This window comes from Octopus bimaculoides, chromosome 19 (assembly GCF_046866305.1).
Source record: "Octopus bimaculoides isolate indiv1 chromosome 19, ASM4686630v1, whole genome shotgun sequence".
NCBI classification, from domain to species: domain Eukaryota; kingdom Metazoa; phylum Mollusca; class Cephalopoda; order Octopoda; family Octopodidae; genus Octopus; species Octopus bimaculoides.
In genome coordinates this window covers 10,348,100-10,355,599 of record NC_142946.1, presented here as the reverse complement: position 1 = coordinate 10,355,599, position 7,500 = coordinate 10,348,100, and the positions used below count along the sequence as shown (strand labels likewise).

The window sequence follows — 7,500 nt, the reverse complement described above, 5'->3', positions numbered from 1 at the left end:
TGCGGTATTTCGTCTACCGTTACGTTCTGAGTTCAAATTCCGCCGAGGTCGACTTCGGGGTCGATAAATCAAGTACCAGGTATGCACTGGGGTTGATGTAATCGACTTAATCCCTTTGTCTGTCCTTGTTTGTCTCCTCTGTGTTTAGGCAATAAAGAAATAAGAAACGTTGGCATTCCGGGCGAAATGCTTAGCGGTGTTTCGTTTGTCTTTACGTCCTGAGTTCAAATTCCGCCGTGATCGACTTTGCCTTTCATCCTTTCGGGGTCGATAAAATACGGCTATTCAAGAGAAAAGACCTAATCGTCAGCATGAAGTTCTTCTGCTGCACGACAACGCCCGTCCTCATATCGCCAATATGATCAAGGTAGCCATTCAAATGCATGGCTGGGAAGTCCTGCCACAGCCGCCGTACTCTCCTGATTTGGCACCAACGGATTTTCACCTCTTTCGATCTCTCTCAAATACTATGCGCGGAATTTCGTTCAATACTGATGCAGAATTGAGCATTTGGTTGGATCAATTTTTCGAGTCAAAACTGGGTGATTTCTACCAACGAGGTATTGAAAATCTTGTTGAACGTTGGGAAGAAGTTGTAAACAACAAGGGTGAATACATTATTGATTAATTATTTTTTATTTTTTATTAAACCTTTTAAAAAATGAAAATAAAAAATTAAAAAAACGGCGGTAACTTAGTTGCCAACCTAAGGTATATATGTGTGTGTGCGTGTGTGTGTATATATGCATATATATATATATATATATATATATATATATATATATATATATATATATATATAAAAACAAAAGTAATGAGTATATGCATATATACGTACAGGTATGTGCATACCGACATCCACCTGTATGTATAGGTGCATATCTGGGTACAGGACATTGCAAACAAACGTAGACGAGAACACACGAGCCACATAGAGAACATTCTACTTCATCAGCTACCCACGTTTTAACACCGGCGTTTCGACGAGCTTCGGGCAATGTATTATTCTTTTATTTGTTTCAGTCATTTGACTGCAGCCATGTAAGCGTAGCGCATATTCTATCGGTTACTTTTGTTGAACCGCTAAGTTTTGGGGACGTCAACACACCAACATCGGTTCTCAAGCGATGGTGTGGGACAACACACACACACACACACACACACACATACGTATATCTATATACATATATACGACGAAATTTAGTAGACAGTTTCCGTCTACTAAATCCTCTCACTATTATTATTGATGATGCAATGTGAAGCCCTTGTATGATTCTTGAAGAAATAAATGTTTGCTTTATTGAAATAAACGCACACAAATATGAGAATATTCGTTTCCCCCCTACTACCCAGTTACTAGGAAAATTCCAAGGGTGACTTCAAAAATGTTATCAACATCGGGTTTATAAAACAAAATATGAGTATGAATTATACTTTATTTACCTTCTTGAAATGTTATACACATAGCACTCTTATATAATTTTTCGTTGAACGCTTGACCTCGGTCAAAATATGTCACCTCTGCTTTCCAGTCTTTTGTCAGATTACAGATGTTTATTTATGCATTCTTACGCATCTGCTACCATTACATATGAGTCTCTTCGTGTTTTTTATTCTTCCTTTATTACATTTTTTTCATCTTCTTTTGTTATGAAAGTAGGTAATAAAAATATGTGGACGTCATTCGACATGCGTGTGTATGTATGTGCGTGTGTGTGTGTGTGTATGTGTGTATGTATAAAGTGTATCTGATATGCTTTCTTTACATACAAATCTATAGCAATTATGTTTTAATCGCCCGGTTTAAATTGAATGCGGACGCAAATATTAATTTGGTAATATGATACCTAAATCATAAAGATACGAACGTATTTATGCTCACACTATCATATGCCAGCTCGTCTTTACATATGCAGCATACACACATATATACGTGTACACACACACACACACACACACACACACACACACACACACACACACACACACACATACATCTATGCATGAAAGCGCTTGGCATATTAGTAAGGTATTTTGCCTCATATCGTAAAAGTAAGTCCGAACTCTGGATCGAGTGAAGCGTTCATTACTGGTGCAATCTTCCCTATTTCTATTCCTGTCGTCATGGAAGCACCAGATGGGTGGAGATTCTGTCTATGTCTGCTGGGACACCGCCTTGAAGAATGTCAGTGGAATGAATCGATCCATTACTCCTTTCTAAAATCTGGCATCTCGTCCATCTTTACATTGAAATGCTACGAGGTTGACTTAGCCATTTATCATCTCCGGGTCGATAAAATAACTACCAGTTATATACTTGGGCTGATGTAATCGATTAAACACTCTCCTCCCACTAGAATTTGTGCATTCAGGTCAACATTTGAAACTCTCTCTCTCTCTCTCTCTCTCTCTTTGTATATATATATATATATATATATATATATATATATATATATATATATATATATATGCTTTTTCCTTCCATGTTTTCGTACACATTCGCAGCTTTCTTCCAAGAAATCTAATGCTCTTAGCTTAGTTCTTCCTTGGGGCTGGTCAGACTGGAGCAATCTCGAGTATAACCAGCCGAAATTGCAAAGATAATCTGGAACTCGACTGAGGAAACAAAACTCCGAATGACCCGTCCTTGTTTTCCTTGGATTGTCTGTCTGGATATTTTGTTGTCCCTTTTTTGTATCACCTAACTGTCTGGATGTTTTGCGTTCCTGTCCCATTTTGTATTTTATATATATATATATATATATATATATATATATATATGCGCGACTGGATTTGGTAGACGGAAACTGAAAGAAGCCCGTCGTATATATGTATATATATATATATATATGTATGTGTGTGTATATGTTTGTGTGTCAGTGTTTGTTCCCCCAACATCGCTTGATCACGGATGCTGGTGTGTTTATGTCCCTGTAACTTAGCGGTTCGACGAAAGAGACGGATAGAATAAGTACTAGGCTTACAAAGAATAAGTCCTGGGGTCGATTTGCTCGACTAAAAGGCGGTGCTCCACCATGGCCACAGTCAAATGACTGAAACAAGTAAATGAGTAAAAGAGTAAGAGATATATATATATACTTTTGATTGTTGTCATAACCGTATATATACAAGGAAATATGTGTGTGTGCGTGTGTGTGTGTGTGTGTGTGTGTGTGTGTGTGTGTGTGTGTGTATTTGTGTGTGTAAAGTGAGAGAGAGAAGAGATAGAAGAGAGAAGAGAGAGAGAACTAGTAGCATAAGAACAATGAACTTTGAGAAATCTTGAAAGTGATGTGCATACACGTTTAGAGTTTCTGAATTCAAAATCCCATCTGAGCTACTTCTTATACCCTCCAAGTTCTCTGACCGTTTATTTAAATATTGTATACATATGCAGTAATATATAAATATTAATATTTTAAAAATTAAACCGCCTTAGCAAGGCTGGTATTTATTAATTTATTTTCTCTATTTTTATGCTATTCATTTTCATACGTCACATGGCGATATAATAATTTCATCTGGTTATTAGTCAGTGAAGGGTTATGACTTGATGTTTGCCACTTTTCAGAGATGACCCTTGCCAAGACAGATCAATCAACGCGAGATTCATCATCTGCTTGTGATTAAAATTCCAGGCTTCACCTCTGAGATAGAAAAAGAAATAAATAAAATAAACATAAATAATACATGTAAAATGAAATAAAACTTGCTATTGATTTTTATTGAATGTTGCGAAATTGCAACTAAAATGAATTATAGAAACATTAAAATGTTCGTCAACAAGTTAACGGGCGCCTCTGTGCGGTCGTTTCCTATGCTAGTAATAGCAGCCAAATCTACTGCGCACTCTAGAAAAAGCACATTGGACCGTCTGAAAAAGATGGAGGACAGAATGTGGTCTTAGATATGCATAACAAGACAGGATGGTCTCGGTCAGAACGCTTTGAATGGATTGTTGCCCTGCACAAAAAGGAACGAATATGTGCGGTGAATTGGAAACTTCATTAGAACGACGAAGAGAATGCTTCACAGAATATGTTCACCCGGGCTGAATCGGTCGCACTTCGCAACCTGTGTCTCCGAATCGACATCGTCATCAAGCCAGGAGACACAGGTGGAGCAGTGGTGGTGTGGCGTGCGGACCTGTACAAGGAGGAAGCGGTCCATCAGCTTCGAAACACCATATTCTATCGCCACCTCCTACCAGCAGCGCGTGTCCTCCACCATCCATGAGTTCATCTCATCTTCAGCCTTCCCCACTACCACCACCAACCTCATCGTCCGAACGCCTCGTACCTCCACCATCTATTTCCTTCCCAAAATCCACAAATTCGGCAATCTCATTGATCCCCTCACCCACTCTCACCACCTCCGCCATCTTTAAACCCACGGACTCCCATCTCTATCTCAACTTTTTCCCCTCCAATCCCTCCCACACCGAATGGGCCATCTTCTACTCCCATTTCCTTCGCCTCCGACCCCTGTGCATCCGGGACCAGGATTTCGAAACCCACTCCCAATACCAGACCCTCTTGTTCACGCATTGTGGGTACCCATCTACCCTTGTCCAATCTGCCCTTATCCGCGCTCGTTACCTCCCAATCTCCTTTCCAACACCTGTCCTCCAACCACACCCCCTTTCCTCTCCTTTTTCCACCCCTCCAACCTACCCCTTCGTCGGAAGATCCTATGAGCCTTCCGTTGTCGCCAGCTAAAACCCACCACACTCCCAATTTTCTCCAACACATCCTTGGCCTCCTTTAAACGCGCCCGTAATCTACGCGATCTGCTGGTCCGTAACTCCCAATGCTCCTCCATTCCCACTCAACCTGGATCCTTTCCTTGCTCCAGGCCCCCGTTTCCACCCCTTGTCCTTTTTCATCACTAACAACACCTCTCTCACTTGATCCAACCAGCACACCCTCTACATTAGGAACTCCTTCTCCTGCACTTCTTCAGAACTTATTTACTGTCTCATGTGCAATCTTTGCAAAAAACTTTATGCTGGTCAGACGAGCTTTCGGTTTGCCGACCTGTTCACCGAACACCTACGAGAAGTTCGTCTACGTAAGAACGACCACGTCGTCCATCATTTTCACTTGGCCGACCACTCCACATCGGACCTCACCGTCGGCGGCCTTGTCCTACACCATGGATACACCAACTCTAGACTCCGCTTGGAACATCGCTACATTTTCGCTCTACGTACTCGAACTCCTTTCGGACTCAACACAAACCCACCTCAGTGCCCTTCCCCACACACCTTTTTAAACAAACATTCTATTTTATTTTTTAATTTTATTTCTTCTTTTATTATTTATTTTCTTTTACTGATTTACTTATATAATCCTTACTTCATCTTTTTGATTTTTAAATTCTAGATTTTATTTTTTATCTTTTATATACATTATTTTGAATTTTATTCATTCTTTATATTCCTTTGTTTCCTCATATATTTTTTTAATTTCTCAACTTGTATTTTTAGTTTCATATTTTTCACATACACATATATTCACACATACACACACCTCCATACACATGCACTCACGCTAACATACACACACCCACATACACACCACCATACACACTCATACGCACATATACATATACACACACTCACACATACATTCATATCCATATGCACACTTACGCGCGCACATACATATACACACTGACACACTGACACCCACGCGCACACACACGCACCGTACGCACATTTGCGCGCGCACACACACATGCCCGCTCTCACTCTCACACGCATACACGCACGCAGATACACATCCACACACACACTGACATACACATAGGCACACATACCCACATGCACACTTGTACACACATACCTACACGCACACTTGTACACACACACACTTGTACACACACACACTCATATGTGTGTGAGTACGTGTGTCAAATTAATACACTTGCTTATTGTTCCTACACCTGTCCTCGTCTTTGTTTTTCTATTAATTTGAACTGTATATATGTATATATAGAGAGAGAGGAGGGAGAGAGAGAGGGAGAGAGAGAGAGAGAGAGAGACAGACAGGCAGACAGACAGACAGACATATAGACAGACAGACAGATATACAGAGACAGAGAGACAGAGAGGAGGGAGGGAGAGAGAGAAAGAGAGTGAGAGACCCACTCGCACATCTTTCAAGACTGCCGCTGACTCACCATTGACCACTCTGTCTTCGCACACATGTAATCACACACACACACACACACACACACACGCACACACACACACACACACACGCACACACACAGAGTCACTGTCTTTAACACACTTTTCACACACCTTTCTCTCTACAGCTGCTGACTTGCGATTGACCTCTCACGGCGACATATACACCAGCGCTAACCCACACACACACAGAGATCCTACTACTACACACACACACACACACACACACACACAAACTCACACACAGTTACTACGACAGACACAGCCTACGACACACACTCACGCTAACACACCCTTACACACACACACACACACACACATATAAACCATCTTCATACTTTCCAGTCTCTGATACCACTTTCTCTTTCTCCTACTTTCGGTCACTTCTAAAATGTAACCCCACGTGGATTATTGCCGACTTTTCATGAGGCAGTGAGTTCGATTCCCGGACCGAGCTGTGTGTTGTGTTCTTGACCAAGACACTTTATTTCACGTTGCTCCAGTTCCCTCAGCTGTAGAAATGAGTTGTGATATCACCGGTGCCAAGGTCAGTTGTATTGACCTTTGGCTTTCCCTTGGATAACATCGTTGGCGTGGGTATCCTAGGATAGAATGCATGAGCCACTGCTGGTCTTCCATAAACGACCTTGACCGGATTTGTGCCTCGTAGCGTAACTTTCCTGAGTTCAATCCCATGGACATTCATGACCGAAGAAAGTCTTTACCGTTTACCCCATATTGTGTATGCATGCATGTATGATGGCACCCCACTCGTGACCGAGGAACACCGTTGCCGACCTTCAGGAACATTGTGCGCTCTAGGACTAACTTATATTTTGCATTTGCGACTCCGTTGGTGGCTAATGAGCCCTGCTCTTGACAAGCATACACGACTGCAAACATTGCAGATTAAGCTTTCCCCATTCGCTATACGAGCCGTACACTTTCGCGCAGCTCGCTTAAATTCTTCATGCTGGATACGTGCTCTCTCAAAAGTGTCGATCCCCTCCTTAACCTGCTTCCTACATCTGTGGCGATGACAGGCATTATTCTCCCAATCAGTGTCCTGCATATCACAGGCCTTTAATGAGGACTTGACACAGTCCTTAAAGCGCATGTATGGGGAGAATTCACAAAAAAAAAAAAAAAACAACAGACGAAGACAGGTGGTGTAGAAAACAGATGTATTAGTATAACGCTCGGGAATTGAAAAAGTCTTTAACGTTTCGTGCCTACGCTCTTCCACAGAAAGGAACACAGAAAGAAACAGGGAGAGAAATGGCTGGTTGGATGTAAGCACGCATGCA

General features: G+C 41.5%; 1 protein-coding gene and 1 long non-coding RNA gene across 10 annotated transcripts in view; one reads left to right on the top strand and one right to left on the bottom strand.

Annotated features, from left to right (window-relative positions):
* The window catches only part of LOC149131760 (uncharacterized), a 1,392,655-nt gene that overhangs the window by 11,438 nt on the left and 1,373,717 nt on the right, over positions 1–7,500 (bottom strand). The window lies entirely within an intron of this gene.
* LOC149131763 (uncharacterized) overlaps positions 1–7,500 on the top strand; it is a 107,780-nt gene that overhangs the window by 99,718 nt on the left and 562 nt on the right. The window lies entirely within an intron of this gene.